Raw genomic sequence first — 17,240 nt, 5'->3', positions numbered from 1 at the left:
TATTTTAGAAGTAAAACAAGTAATAGTTAAGATGGACAAAATTTAGAAAGGGCATATCTGAAATTCCATGGTGTGTTGATCTTGTTGAGGGACAAACCTTTAAATAAAATATGGCTTTCATTCACTGTCCTTGGTGGAGATGTCAGCAGGTCTGTTGAGGGAGCTTGTCATGGTTGTGGTTCCTTAAATTGGGCATGACAAATTTGACTTTGATAGTCTTTATGGATAGCTCCACATATTTCAGCATGGTGGAAGTGAAGTGTGCCTCCGTGTTGCCATATAAAGTGTTTTACAACATCTCAATCCTTCTATTTTGTTGCTAAAAAAATGGCACAAGAAAAGCTACTAATTCTTCCGTGGAACAAAAAACCTTATTTAAAACTGAGTTTTTGATTCCATGGCCCCAAATGTTGTCATTTACAAATGGCTCTTTCTTTGGTTAGTAGATTTGTCACTTTGTGATTTCTCAAATTGTTTATTGTATTGATTTTGGGGATTGGGATGAGGGGATCTTCCAAAAGCCCAGAAAATTGGACGTCCACCAACAATAGGAGGGACAAACTTTGTGACATTCTCCAGTGAGTTATCAACCTGAGTAGAAATGGGGATTTCTGGGAAATAAAATGTGGTTTATTGGCTTAGGAAAATGCAGCCTGGTTAACTTTGGGTGGACTAGCAAATCTTTGGTCATGGACTTCCCTGCCAGGGCTTGCTTGGAGTCCTAGTGGAACATTTATTTGTGGAAAAAGAGGTGGTGGTGGATGGGACAGGGATTACTTGTTTTCTTTGGTTAATATGTCAAAGAATTTCTACTGGCAACTTGTACATATTCCTTGAAATCTTTAAAAACAACTCCAATATATTTTTGAGGATACGGTTAAGCATATATTAGTACTATGCTGCTAGAAAGCTTAAGCATATATTAGTACTATGTTGTTAGAAAGCTAGTGTTATATGTAATCATGCAATCCTTGATTGGTTCTGATAAACGAAAAGCTTCATTTGATCGTTTAATCCACATTTGGTTCTCCAATAATTTAGTTCATTTTATGCACATTTGACTCCTCAATAAATTAGTCTTCTTTACTGTTCATTCTGGAGGTTACAATATTAAAGGTTTCCTGCAGAATCTGTTTTGTAAGTACACTCATAATATCATGATTTCATATGTTGGATGCACACTCAATATGGTACAATGAATTTGGGCAATATTAATTATCTTTATTGTGCCCCCAATCCTTATTTATATTTATTATTTTCATTATGTTTAGTTGAAGCAATGGAGTGAATGAGGTATTGCTATACAAGAAGTTATTTTGGATCTGTTAGGTTGCAGGATGCAAGGTAGTAGTTGCATTTGTTTCCTTGTAGTTTTTGTGTATGTTTGCAATCAAACTGAAACACTCCCCCTTCCATTTGGTGATTTGAAGCCGGCCACAGGTGTTTAGAACTTATGAAATCAATGAGGGCGGCAGCATACACATTGACTTGGTAGATTCCAAGTGGTGGGGCTGAATTAGTTGAAGGTTGAATAACAGGGAATGGGCAATTACAGTCTTACCTCATTTTAGTGCTATCTGTTACAGCTATTACAACTGACATTAGCATGCATTAAGGCTACCCACTGGCTGTTACAAAGTGGGGGCAACACTCATACTGATAGTTGACTGTCACATTCATAGTCATGGTGGCACAGTAGATAGTGGGAATATTTCCAAATAAAAGAACTCGAACTGGTAGTTATATCTTTTTTTGATTGTTACATCTTGAAACTTGGCTGCAAATGTTACTCATTGACTACAGCACTTACAAGCCATAAAAGAGGCATCACACTTGAATGATTCACTCGTGCATGGGCTGCAGCAGTTACCTAGACGCCCCCACCTGGGACTTACACAAAAATTATATAGGGATACTGCAATAGACAGAAAAGAGAGGAAAGGATGAAATGCAAAACAGAGAGAAGCATAGTTCTGTAGAGTACAATTTTGAACAAGGACAGTAAGAGAGTTTATTCACTGCTTTTTTGATTTACGGATAAGCTGGAGCAGGTTACCAGGCAAGAAAGTGTAATGTCCCCTTGTTGAAATAGGATTTAATAATAATAATATAAAAGAACAAAAATAAAATTTAATATAATTAAAATTTAGTTAAGTTTAATGAATGGTCAAAAGGCATGAAATGAAAAGTTGTGACTCCCTCAAACATGAGATATAAAAGGGAGAGAAGAGAAATTCATTTGGGATGAAAAAGGTGTTGAGACATGGACCAGCTAGGACTCGAACCTAGGACCTTCCATACGTTGCTGGAGTGCTCTACCACTGAGCTACTGGCCCCTCTTGGACCAGTCCATCGGCGGTCCGGGTGTGGCTTATTTCCAACACCAACACCCCCCCTTAAGCCACACCTCTCGTGTGCTTGGGGCTCCTAGCCTGGACCTGGCTCTGATACCATGTTGAGACATGGACCAGCTAGGACTCGAACCTAGGACCTTCCATACGCTGCTGGAGTGCTCTACCACTGAGCTACTGGCCCCTCTTGGACCAGTCCATCGTCGGTCCGGGTGTGGCTTATTTCCAACACCAACAAAAGGAAGGAGGAAGAGACTCAGATATTAAGCTTAGCCTAGCAATCAAATCCAGCAATCAAATATGTTTAATTTTAGTTAAGGAGCAAAAGGAAAATTTATGTAGACACCACCCTTGAAAAGAAGGTGATTGTCTAAGGAGACACAACTCTTCAGCAACAAGAGAAGCATATTTAAGGAGGGACGTGATTGAAGGAAAAGGAGTGGGAAGAGTAAATAGTAATTCGTATCTGAAATAGTATAAGGCATCCAATCAGAATTGAACTTCTTTAGCAAATAATAAAAGAGGACATCAATCCACACTGGGAAAGAGGTCATATCAAGCAACAAGTGCGAATTAAGATCACTCATAATATTGCAGTCCTAGTGTTGATGTATAGCTTCGGTCGGACTTCTCAGGGCCGACTCTGCCTTCAAATAGGGCCGAAACGGCCTTACACATTTAAAATATCCGATTTCTCATTTACATCATTTATAATAAAAGACTCGTTAATAAATACACCGATCACATTGGAAGTCGTGACCATTGGCATAAGACGTGATTATGAAGAGTCAAGTTAATTATAATATAACCGATGTCTAATAAATGAGACGTGTTGGTTGAAGCTGACTTTTGATATAAGTCGTGTTGCTTGATCATGTTGAGACTGGGTATATAGATCGGTGCATTCCATCTCCTTTGGCAATTGAGATTAATCATCAAGCAGATTGTATTCTTCATCTACAGCAGTTCGTGATATACCTACAATAGTTCGTGATATACCTATAGCAGGTTGTTATACATCTATAGCAGTTGTTTGTTCACAGCAGTTGGATCATAGACAGCGAGTGGACTGCACTTCTAATACACAGCAGATTGTATACATTCCTCTCACTTTGTGAATGCTGAATAGAAGTGTTCAATATTGTAAAGACAAATTGTAAATTGATAAAATACAATAAGAAATACCATTGCTGGATTTTTCACCTTCAAGAGGAAGGTTTTCCCAGGATAAACTTTGTGTAGTTGTATTTGAATTATCTCTATATAATCTGATCATTAAAATTTTACATGGTATTAGAGCCACGGTGAAAGAAGATCATGATCAGATTCTATACAACTTCTAAGTATTCTCTCCTCTCTTTCCGTCGAGCAGTATCTCCAAGTCTCGAAAATGGTGAACGGTCTTAAAGTCGAAGATAGACTTGAAGGTGCATCTAACTTCACCTCATGGAAGTTTAGAGTGCTCATTGCACTTGAAGAAAATGATCTTCTTCAATTCATAGAGGAAAAGGATTTATCCGAACCTGAAGATCATGAGGAGAAACTGCAATTCTAGAAAAATGCCATCAAAGCAAAGAAGATATTAATTGACTCCGTGAGGGATCACTTGGTGCCTCTCATCTCCAAGATGACAACTGCAAGAGATATGTTCAAGACCTTGGAGGGTTTATATGAGATTAACAACGTAAGAAGGGCTCTTGCCTTGAGACAACAACTCCACCAAGTGAAGATGGTGAAAGGAGATTCAGTCATCACCTACTTCATGAAAATTTCAGAATTGAGAGATCACCTAAGCGTAATTGGAGATCAAGTGATAGACAAAGACCTTGTTATGCTAGCCTTGAATGGTCTGCCTCATTCATGGGAGCCATTTATCCAAAGCATAAGTGGAAGGTCCAAATCAGAGTTCCCAAACTCGCCGCGAGTCAGGCGAGTTCGGACTCGGCGAGTTTTGCTGACTCGGGACTCGGACTCGGCGAGTTTTGACCATAACTCGCCTGACTCGCGAGTCAGGCGAGTTATGGCAAAACTCGTCGAGTCCAAGCTCCAAGACTCGGCCACGATAGGTCAATGTTTTGACTTGTTTGACAAGTTAGTCTCTCCGCTAGGATTCATATATGGAATATAACATTTAAGTATAAATGACATTTCCTTATGTCTTTTCTCTTTCTTATACTTTAAGTTATATTCCATATATATTGTCAGGATGTTTGAGAGTGGTTTGGGAACTCCATGAGTTATAATGCAAAATCTAGTTTTTGGAGGATCCTTCAAATTTCCAGACTTAGTCAAATTTCAGGCCATTTCAGGATCAGGATGACATTCCAGACTTTTAAGGCAAGTTCACTCTGACCCTGATGTAAGGGACACGACCTAGGAGGATACTATACATTCAACCAAGGTTTGATTTAGCAACTTGAAGTGTGACCAAATAGTACACAAAAACCCTAGGAATGATCTAAATAACCCCTAATCACTCAACTGACCTAACCTCCTTCACTCCACCTTGAGGAGATCCACCCAATTTGATGACCTTTGAGAAACTCAATCCCTTCAATGCAAAGGCTAAGACACTAAAACAACCAACAACAAAACTAAAAGAGCTAACCCTAGAAAGCAAAAAGTGGGGGTCTTCATTTGCAATGGGGCAATGTGTGAGTACCTCACAACAAGGATGTTTCTTAAAATTTTGAAAAAAGGGGGTGAGTTGGGGACATTTCCTACCTGTCTCCACATCCCAAAAAATCCCCCCATGGGGCACAAGGTTATTTTTGGCAAGGGACATGTCTCTGAGGAGCATATTTTCAAACCCTTCTGGCCTCACAATTCCCCCTTCCATCCAACATATATATAGCCTAAAAACTAAGACGTCCAAGAAAGACCAAGGTCAACTATAGTCCCAAGGTAAAACCTAAGTTCAACAAGCACACTATTTAATGCTACCATACACATGCAATCCTTACAATTTCCAAGTGAAGATGTTCTTGATGTCTCATGTTGGTGCTCCCAAAATTTCAATTTGGCCAAAGAAAATACTAAACAGAAGCCCCAAACAAGTAGATACTCTACCAACATGCCTTTCATGGCATTACAAGCTAGCACACATTATAATTGAGCTTTATTCAATAATGGGTGCATGAAACAAGTTTTAAATTGCTAAAAATCTCTTAATTTCAAGGTTTTTTTAATTTTGCCGAGTCATAGCCGAGTCATGAGTCGAGTCGGCCTTGCCGAGTCCGAGCCGAGTCCGAGTCTGGGAACTTTGGGCCAAATTACCTAAGTTTGATCGACTCCATGCAGATTGTATTCAAGAAGAATCAAGATTGACTGCTAGAGGAATTGTCAAGAATTCTCAAAATGAAGATACACATGTTCTTGCCACTCAATCTACCAAGAAACGAAAGTATTGGAAAAAGGGCAACTTCAAAAAAGAATAGAGATTTCAATTCAGATTTTGCACTTGATTCTAGGAAGAGGAGGAAAGATCTCTCTCGCATCCAGTGTTTTAGGTGTGACAAGTTTGGTCACTTTGCAAAGGATTGTATGACAAGACCTAATCATCAAGGAGTAAACATCAATGAAGTCTCATCTCAGAAGGAGGCTGAAGATAACTCCAATGGTTTTCTTTTCATATCAGCATTATCAAGCAATGTTCCTACAGACAGTGATACATGCTTAATTGATAGTGGAGCCTCTCGACATACCACCGGTCATCGGGAGCACCTTTCTGATCTAGTGGAGAAAGAGTCACATCTCCAAATCATTATTGGGGATGATGCATGCTATGCTGTAAGAGGAGTTGGTGCTACATCACTAAAACTTGAATCTGGAGTTTCTCTACACCTAAGTGACGTATTGTTTGTACCAGGGATCAAGAGGAAGCTTGTGTCTATTTCAGCCCTGGGGGATAAGGACTATCAAATTGCATTTTCTGAAGGAAGAGTTCTTGCTTGGCTTATGAACTCCAACATCAAGACTTCTCATGTGATCGGAAATGGACATGAGAGTTTATACAAACTCTCCACTCTCCCAGTTCAAGCTCTTATTCATGATTCTTCCAGTTCCAACAAACTCTGGCACAAAAGACTTGGACATCTTAACTTCAGGGCTCTTCCATCTTTGGAGAAGATGGTAAAAGGTATTCCTAAACTTATTCATGTAAATGATGGTATTTGTAAAGGTTGTGCTATGTGTAAAAATATTAAAAGTCCTTTCCATAGCAGTGAAAGTAGGTCTAACGAAATACTAGATCTTGTACATTCAAATTTATGTGGGCCAATGTCAATTCCATCCCTAAGTGGATGTTTGTATTATGTAACTTTTATAGATGACTACTCTAGGAAGACTTGGATTTATTTCTTAAGGTCTAAAGAGTCTGATGAAGTCCTAGGTAGGTTTAAAGAGTTTAAAGCTCTTGTAGAAAATATCTGTGGAAAGAAAATAAAAATTTTAAGGTCTGATAATGGAGGTGAATACACCTCGGGTAGCTTTCGTGATTTCTGTATTGAGGCAGGAATCAAGAGGGAGTTCTGTGTTCCTTACAACCCTCAACAAAATGGGGTTGTTGAAAGGAAGAACAAATCTATTGTTGAAGCTACAAAAGCTATGATTCATGATCAAGACCTTCAGATTTTTCTATGGGCAGAAGCCTCTAGAACAACAGTGTATGTTCAGAATAGATGTCCTCATCGGATATTACAACTTATGACTCCTGAAGAAGCCTTCTCAGGTTTCAACCCTGATATCAGCCACCTGAGAATATTTGGTTGTCTTGTGTATGTTCATATTCCCAAGGACAAGAGAACCAAGTTGGAGCCTTCTGGCAAGAGAGGAATATTTGTGGGCTATAGTGAAACCTCCAAAGCCTACCGTATTTACATTCGTGGTCGGAAGCAAATAGAAGTTAGCAGGGATGTCACATTTGAGGAAGATGTTGCATTTAGGAAATCAAAGGGCTCATGCATGGAGATAGATGATGAGACTCCTCAAGACATGGATGTTGATGTTGTTTCTGAGATTCAGAGGGAGACTACAAAACCTTATATGAGTAATGACCCAATTGAACCTTTGGATCCCACTGATGGGCCTAGAGATATTGTTGTGTCGTGAAAGAGACCTCTTTGGGCGCGAAACACTATGCAGGAAGCAGAACAGTTTGCTGCTCCTAGAGGCACATTCAAGGAAAGCAAAAGACCACAAAGATTTTTTGGTTATGTTGCATTAATGTGTAATCTTATTGAGTCCGAACCTTCTAGTGTAGAGGAAGTCGCAAAACAACAAGTTTGGAAACATGCAATGGATGAGGAGTATCAATCCATTCTCAAGAACAATGTGTGGGATATTGTGCCTAGACCAAAAGGGAAGTCTGTTGTATCTTCCAAGTGGTTGTACAAGATAAAACATGTAGCTAATGGTAGCATTGAAAAGTACAAGGCTAGATTTGTGGCTCGTGGCTTCTCTCAACAAGAGGGAATAGATTACGAAGAAACATTTGCTCCTGTTGCTTGCTATACTTCCATTAGAACCATCATTGCCATTGCAACAGCTAAGGGATGGAAGTTGCACGAGATGGATGTGAAGTCTGCCTTACTCAATGGTGTGATTGAAGAAGTCTACATTGAGCAACCTGAGGGGTTCGTGATTCATGGGAAAGAGTCTCATGTGTGTAAATTGTAGAAAGCCCTATATGGCCTTAAATAGGCTCCTTGGGCTTGGTATGATGAATTGACAGATACTTAGTAGGTTTGGGTTTCTACAAGAATGACGCTGATCCAAACCTTTACTTCAAGGTATTCAATGGTGATATGTTGATCTTGGTACTTTATGTTGATGACCTATTTGTTACTGGAGAAGATCATCTTATTGATCAATGTAAGGAGTTGACTTCCGAATTCGAGATGAAGGACTTAGGACTCATGCACTTCTTTCTAGGGTTGGAAGTTTGGCAGAGACCCAATGGGATTATCCTAAGTCAAAGAAAATACACCATCGATATCTTGAAGATATTTTGAATGACAGATAGTGAATCTATGCCCACACCAATGGAAACTAACTTGAATAAATTAAGGGAAGCTGCAGCTAGTTCAGATCTTGTGGACCCTACTATGTACAGGCAATTGATTGGGTCCCTGATGTATCTAGTTAACACTATACCAGATACTTGTTATGCTGTGAGTGCACTTAGCTAGTTCATGAGTGAACCTAGACAGATACATCTAGTTGCAGTCAAACATATCTTGAGATACTTGCGTGACACAGTTGGATATGGCTTGAAATACTCTTCCAGTATGGACCTAATTCTTGAAGGTTTTTATGATTCTGATTGGGTAGGGAGGGTTACTGATTGAAAGGAAATACAAGAGCAAGGAAAGAAAAACAAAATACAAGAGTAAGTTTATTGATGAAGTAAATGTATCCAAGAGAAATGCAGAAACCTTGGAGCAATCACCCAAATATGAAGGAGGCACAAGAACTTTTGAAAGGGGAAAAACAAAGAAAAACCCCTTGTGATATTATGAATGAGGCAATGCCTAGAGAGAGAGAGAGAGAGAGAGAGAGAGAGAGAGAGAGAGAGAGAGAGAGAGAGAGAGGCTCTTTATAATAATATCATTAAGAAGAAATGAAAGAGGAGACATATCTTAAATAGAGATGAGGAGAGGAGTTACAAAGTAACTTCCAAATCTATGAATGCCACCATTCATAAAATGTGTGTGCCATGTGTCCACATCCTCTTAAGGAGAAAATCTAATATTCCTTAATAAAGGAAAATAAAAGAAATGACTTGTCCTCACACATGTACAAGAGGACAAATTACATGTAGGAATTCCAATGGAATATCCTATACTAAATACAAATAAACCTAAGCCAAGTAAAGATTAAATATTCTAACACCCCCCCTTAAGCTTTGCTTGGGGAGTTTACATCAAACCCTTCAATGGGTTGCAATCCAAGATTTTTACAATGAAATTGGAACTTCTCTTTACAAAGTGGCTTGGTCAAAATATTGGCAACTTGGTCTTCTCCCTTGCAAATTGCAATAGAGGAGTGAAACTTGCTTGTCTTCAATTTGTTCTCTAATAAAGTGGTGTTGGAGAGCAATGTGTTTTGTCCTTGCATGGAAAACTGGATTTTTAGCCAAGGCAATGGCACTTTGGTTGTCACAATACAATGGAGTTGGTTCGTGTTGAGGTAGACCCAAATCGTCAAGTAGTCTTCTAAGCCACAAGGCTTCTTTGGAAGCATTAGTGAATCCTTTGTACTCAGCTTTAGTGGATGCAAGAGAGGTAGATTGTTGCTTTTTACTATTCCAAGAAATTGCTCCTGAACCAACAAAAAAAAATAACCACAAGTAGATTTCCCATCATTGGGATCTCCACCTAGATCGGAATTAGTAAAACTGTTTAAAGTAAAATTAGAATTCGCATCATAAAACAAACCTACATTAATAGTTCCTTTAATATATCTTAAAATTCTTTTAGCAACTTTAAAGTGTGTTTGTTGAGGTTTAGACATGAATCTTGAAACCAAACCAACACTATAAGCAATATCCAGCCTAGTAAGAGTTAAATAATTCAAACTTCCAACTAATTGTCTATACAAAGTAGGATGAACAAGAGGAGTTTGCATATCAAGTATTAACTTAGTGCCTAATTCAATAGGAATTTAAACATGGTTAGCATCATTCATTTTAAATTTATGTATGAGATCCTGAGCATATTTATTTTGAGATAAGAAAATTCCTTTAGAGGTTTGCCAAATTTGCATTCCTAAGAAATAATGTAAAAGACCTAAATCAGTCATTTGAATTTTTTGATTAAGTTGAAACTTAATATCAGAAATCAAAATATTGGAACTTGAAGTAAGAATCAAATCATCTACATACAAGATAATAATGATAATATCATCTTCACTATGTTTAATATACATGTTAGGATCGTTTTTACTTCTAATAAAGCCTTGAGAAAGAAAGAATGCATTAATCTGTGAATACCACTCCCTATGAGATTGCTTTAATCCATAAATTGATTTCTTTAATTTACAAACTAAGTGTGCATTACCTTCTTTAATAAAACCAGGAGGTTGAGACATATAAATTTCCTCATGTAAATCACCATTAAAAAAAACACTTTTAACATACATTTGGTGAATAGGCCAATTCATTCTAGAAGCTAAAGCAAGCACAAGTTTAATTGTAGGCATTTTAGCAACAAGAGCAAAAGTTTCAGTATAATCTAAGCTTTCAATTTGAGAAAAACTTCTAGCAACTAATCTAGCTTTAAATTTACTAACTTGATTATTAGCATTCAATTTAGCTTTATAAAGCCACTTGCAAGAAACAAGATTTTTACCATGAGGCAAGGGAACTAAATCCCAAGTTTGGTTAGAAATTAAAGTATCATATTCTTCCTTCATTGCTTTTTGCCAATGTGGTTGATTTTTAGCTTGATCAAATGTTTTAGGATCATTAGAATTCGTAATAGTAGTCATTAAAGCATAATTACAATAATTAACTCTTCTAGCTTGAATTTTATCCATTCTAGCTAAGTATTCAGCACTATCTTGAATTAAAGATTTAAATAATTTAGGTCTTCTTTTAGAAGTAATGGATTCATCACTAGAAGAAGAGTCATGAGGAGTAGAGTTATTATTATCATCATCACTATCACTAGAAGGAATAGAAAGAGATGCATTAGGAGTAGGGTTAAGAGAAGGAGGTTGGTTGTCCACAAGCACAACTTTGCTTTGAGCAAGTTCATCATCCTCCACTTTAGAACAATTATGAACGCCTTTTTCTGCAATACATCTTTTGCAACTTTTACCTTGTTAGTAATAGGATTGTAAACTCTATAACCTTTAGTATTTTCATCATAACCAACAAAAATAGAAGGAGAAGATTTAGCATCTAATTTTTTTGTTTTCCCCTTAGGTTTGCAAACATAAGCTGTGGAACCAAAAATTCTTAAATTCTGCAAATTGGGCTTTCTACCAAACCAAGCTTCTTCGGGAGTTTTATCGTTTAAGGCTTTGGTAGGTGTTCTATTAATTAAATAAGTTGCACAAGCCATAGCTTCAGCCCAAAACTTGTAATCTATATCTTTTGCATGCAATAAACATCTAGCCATTTCAACAATTTTCCTATGCTTCCGTTCCGATACACCATTTTGTTGTGGTGTATAAGGAATGGTAAGCTCATGTTTAATTCCAAATGATTTCAAATAAGCATTAAATGCATTATTGACATATTCTCTTCCATTGCCAGTACGAAGAATCTTAATTTTAGAACCAGATTGCCTTTCTACAAACATATGAAATTCAGTAAACACATCAAGCACTTGATCCTTACCATGAAGGAAATATATCCATGTTCTCCTTGAAAAATCATCAACAAAGGTAAGAGCATACCTTGAACCTTGGATGGAGGGATTCTCCATGGGACCCAAGAGATCACTATGAACTAGATGCAATTTAGTATATGCCCTCCAAGATTGACCATGAGGAAAGGCTTCCCTATGCATCTTACCACTCATGCAACCATTGCAAACAATTTGAGAAGGAACAATAGTAGGCAATCCATCAACCATATTTGCTTTTTGCATCAATAAAATATAATCAGAATTGAGATGGCCAAGTCTTTCATGCCATATAATAAAATCAACAGTAGTAAGCAAGGAATACTTTGTAGGAGCAAATTCATAGAACTTGAATAAGTTATCACTATCCATTTTAGTAGTAGCAATAACATGATTAGTTTTTGGATCAATGATAGAACACATGTCCCTATAAAATTTAATCCTATAATCTTGACAAAGTTTAGGAACTGAAAGCAAATTTGATTTTAATTCAGGAACATAAAGAACATCATGTAATTTCCCATTAGGGACATTCACATCACGAATAGCTTCAACCTCGCAACTATGATTATTAGCTAATTGAACAGGAATATTGGAAGTATCAGGATGCAAAGATTCAAAACATTCTTTATGAGAAGTAACATGTTGAGATGCACCAGAATCAATAATCCACTCAAGTGGTTGAGAAACATTATAAGTACATGTATTGCAAACTGAAATTAAAATACTTCCTTTCTTGCAAATCCCCTTAGTATTGACATTAGGAGAGCGTTTTCTGCGCACTGCTTTCCTTACAATTATTATTATGATTATGATTATAATTATTGGATCTAAAAAAATTAATTATGATTTTGATTTTTAGACATAAAAGCATGTTCACTACTTTTAAGATTACCAAACTGAATTAATTTAGCTTCCTCATGACGTAATAAATTACGAAAAATATCATGTTAATTGAGTAGCTAAACTAGGAATAGCAAGTTGAGCATGAATATTCGTAATAAATCGCTGAAATTGACGAGGAAGACAATTTTTAAGAATAAGATGAATTAAACGTAAATTAGCTAGAGTAACTCCTAAACCAGTTAATTGACTATTAATAGAATCAAACTTTAATAAGAATTCATCCATGGTTTTAAAATTTGTATACCTTAGATCTTCGAGTTGATCTTGAAGCTGAATTTTTCCGGATTCATTTGAGCTATCATAAGTTGTTTTTAAAATTTCCCAAGCTTCATACTGTTTTGTACAATTTCCAATTAGAACATACAAATCAGGAACCATTGAAATACTAATTAAACCAAGTGCTTCCTCATTTTGAGCCTTCCATCTATCTTGGTTGGCTTGAGGAGCAGTTGAAGTGGGCTCTGAGGTTTTATTAGTAGCAACATCCAAAAGGTGTTTGAAATGAAAAATAAATGAGATATGTGTTTTCAATGAATGATAATTGGAACTATTTAATTTAATTTCCGGAATTAATGTAGACATGATAGCAAAATAATGGTTAGTAAAAAAAATTACCACCTTTGATTAAAAAAGAAAAAAAATAACCTCCTTTAAATAAAATTGAATAAAAAATAATAATTTGTTTAAAAAAATATTTATTAAAAACTGTTATTAAAATAACAATTTTAAATTTAAAAAAACTCAAATTTTAATTAAACAAACTTTTTATTAATAATAAAACAATTATATTAAAACTTTATAGAAAAAATCATAAACTTTTTTAAAACTTTTAAATTTTTGAACTTTTTATATGTGAGAAAACTTTATAAACTTTTTAATATTCGTATACATAAAGAAAAGAAACTTAAGCTTTTTAAAACTTTACTTATTATGAGTGATTTAAATGTTTAAAATTGTATTAAACTTTTCTAATATTGAATTAAAACTACCTATAAATATTGAATCAAAAGAAATGAAAGGAAGGGAAAAGGAATGAAATGGCAGAGATAAAATAAGGATTGCAAAACCTATAGAGACGTTAGAATGGAAAAAAAAGACCAACACTATGTGCAAAGACGTTACTGTAAGAAATAGAGAAAGGAGCTCGCAATGACTGCAAAGAAACGTTACATATCCCAGCAGCCACAAGAAATCAAAGCACAGTCAATCGCAACTGACAACGCAAACCAATTAAAGCTATTCAATTAAATAAAAGAAGGCGCTACAATAAAATATGAAGGCAGAGACGATATGTTTATAGTTTGCGGCTCTAACATGCCTGTCAGAGACGTTGCGCTAGTAATTTTTTTTTTATAAAACAAACTCTCTACCATTACGCACAATAGGTGACAGAAAAAAGACGATACAAAGAGAAGTGAGCAGGTATTCAAAGGGTTGCAGATAAAAAATGAAAATAGATAGAAGCGAATATTTTTAGGAATAATCAGCTACACTACAACTGCAGTAAATGATTAAATGTTAGATTAAGCAGAATACGTTAAAATTGTGTTATGAACAGTACCAAATCACCACTTTAAAGAGATGAACATAATAACAACCCTTTCTAATACGATAAGAGTAAATAAAGAATATGTTACAATACACAGTCTAGCATAGATTGGATTGAAGCAAACAATGAATTAGAACTAACAATTTCAGAGAATCAATTGATTTTTTTTGTTCTTAGAACAAACCTGCAAACAAACAGAGATGTCTTGGCGGCAAGCCTTCCAAAACAAATACGAATAAAAACTAAAGTATGCAGGAAACGAGGTTAGAAATGGAGTTTGGGCGGCAAGCCTTCCAAAACCACAACTTTAAACCAGAAAGAAGAAACTTTGGCGGCAAGCCTTCCAAAACCACAACTTTAAACCAGAAAGAAGAAACTTTTGTGGTAAGCCTTCCAAAGCTTATTTAAAAAAAAAAACTAGAATCTAAGAAGATTTAACCTGCATGCAAACTTGTTAACAAGTTTGAAAAAAATAAAAAAACTAAAACCAAAACTTGTACAATAGAAGATATTAGAAAAAGAACTTCTTCTCCTCTCAAGAATGCCTCCAACAAGGTAAACTCCACAAAATGGTAACCTTCATCAATCTCAACTTGAAACAAGGATTAGAAACCTGCTTTGATACCATGAAAGGAAATACAAGAGCAAGGAAAGAAAAACAAAATCCAAGTTTATTGATGAAGTAAATGTTACCAAGACAAATGCAGAAACCTTGGAGAAATCACCCAAATGTGAAAAAGGAGGCACAAGAACTTTTGAAAGGGGAAAAACAAAGAAAAACCTTTTGTGATATTATGAATGAGGCAATGCCGAGAGAGAGAGAGAGAGAGAGAGAGAGAGAGAGAGAGAGAGAAGCTCTTTACAATAATTTCATTAAGAAGAAATGAAAGAGGAGACATCTCTTAAATAGAGATGAGGAGAGGAGTTACAAAGTAACTCGCAAATCTATGAATGCCACCATTCATAAAATGTGTGTGCCATGTGTCCACATCCTCTTAAGGAGGAAATCTAATATTCTTTAATAAAGGAAAATAAAAGAAATGACTTGTCCTCACACATGTACAAGAGGACAAATTACATGTAGGAATTTCAAAGGAATATCCTATACTAAATACAGGTAAACCTAAGCCAAATAAAGATTAAATATTCTAACACTGATCAAAAGAGCACTTTTGGTTGTTGCTTCAACTTGGGACCTGCTATGATTTCCTGGTGTAGCAGGATGCAGTCTTCAGTAGCTTTAAGCATTGCAGAGGCATAATACATTGCTGCATGTGTAGCAACTCGCGAAGCAGTGTGGCTTCGTAAGCTCCTTGTAGGATTGTTTGGTGAATCATTGGAGCCTACCATCATACATTGTGATAACCAAAGCTGTGTAAAGCTTTCAGTCAATCTAGTATTTCATGACATAACAAAGCATGTAGAGATTCAGTACCACTACATCAGAGATATGGTATAAAGGAATGCTGTTCAGTTGAGATCTAAGTTACCGGTTCCGGTTCGGATTCGGGTTCGGATTCGGGTACGGGTTCGCGGATTCGGCAAAAAAAATAAATTTTTGGGTACGGGTACGGGTTCATCCGTACATATATATATATATTTTAATTTTTTTTAATATATATATATATATATATATATATATATATATATATATATATATATATATATATATATATATATATATATGTTCAAACTTCAAACATCAAAATTATATATGTTCACAGTTCAAACATACAAATATGAAACATCAAACATACAATGTAACTTTCCCATACAATGATACATAGATGATAACAGATAAATCATAAATCAATAAATCATAAATCCATAATTGCCAATGCCAATAAATATTCTGATATTGATATATCATAAATCATAAATGTAATATCATATTCATAATTTGCAAAAAAGATAATATTCAAGTTTCAAGTTTCAAAATGTGAAAATACAAAAACTAAGAACCCTGATTGTAGAGAAAAAATCTTCAAAAATGCAAGTAGAATAGGTTGAATGCATGTTTTGATGCATGAAATGCATTATAGAGGGGCGGATTAGGGTTTAGATGTATTTAGAAGATTAAAAATATTGTTTTTTTATTGTTTTTAAATACTTTCTAACCCGTGGGCCCCGTTTTTGGGAACCCACGGGCTTGGGTTCACCCGGGTCCTCCTGGGTTCGCCCTGGGTCCCCCCCGGGTCCTGCCCAGGCGGTTGGGTTCCCTGTGGGTCCTGCATGGCAGGACCCACAGGGAACCCAGCCGCCTGGGCAGGACCCAGGGCGAACCGGACCAGGACCAGGACCGGGCACGGACCAGGACCAGGACCCAGGCAAAAAAGGGGAGAACCGGTATCACAGGTTGAGATACATTTGTACTGAGGAACAAACGGCTGACATTTTCACCAAGCCTCTTGCGAAAGTGAAATTTGTGCATTTTCGAGACAAGCTTGGAATTGTGGAAAATGAAGCTCTTGCTGAGAGGGAGTCTCAGCATCAGTGATTACTTGATATGTATTATAATGCATTCTTCTCTGTGAGAGAAGTTTGAGGTGCAAGCCCTTGCCATGCATTCTTCTCTGTGAGAGAAGTTTGAGGTATCAGCCCTTGTTGAGCATTCTTCTCTGTGAGAGAAGTTTGAGATATCAGCCCTTGTTGTGCATTCTTCTCTGTAAGAGAAGTTTGAGGAATCAACTCTTGTTGTGCATTCTTCTCTACGAGAGAAGTTTGAGGTTCCAGCCCTTGTTCCACCCTCTGCGAGTAGGTATGGTGAATGTCATGTGAGAGATTTCATGACTTAGCATTTGTATACTCACCCTCTGGGAATAGCCATGATGGATATGACTATGCAACTTAGATATCGAGAAGGATTCCTCCCTAGCTAAGAGGGAGTGTTGATGTATAGCTTCGGTCGGACTTCTCAGGGCCAACTCTGCCTTCAAATGTGTGAAGGGCCGAAACAGCCTTACACATTTAAAATATCTGATTTCTCATTTACGTCATTTATAATAAAAGACTTGTTAATATATACACCGATCACATTGGCATAAGACGTGATTATGAAGAGTCAAGTTAATTATAATATAACCG

At 36.4% G+C, this 17,240-nt stretch overlaps 1 protein-coding gene across 2 annotated transcripts in view; it reads left to right on the top strand.

Annotated features, from left to right (window-relative positions):
* Positions 1-17,240, top strand: part of LOC131032502 (protein ENHANCED DISEASE RESISTANCE 2) — a 338,782-nt gene that overhangs the window by 65,703 nt on the left and 255,839 nt on the right. The gene's annotated exons all lie outside the window — the stretch shown is intronic.

This window comes from Cryptomeria japonica, chromosome 9 (assembly GCF_030272615.1).
Source record: "Cryptomeria japonica chromosome 9, Sugi_1.0, whole genome shotgun sequence".
Taxonomy (NCBI): domain Eukaryota; kingdom Viridiplantae; phylum Streptophyta; class Pinopsida; order Cupressales; family Cupressaceae; genus Cryptomeria; species Cryptomeria japonica.
The sequence above is the reverse complement of the archived record's forward strand: the minus strand, read 5'-3'. Positions and strand labels throughout refer to the sequence as shown.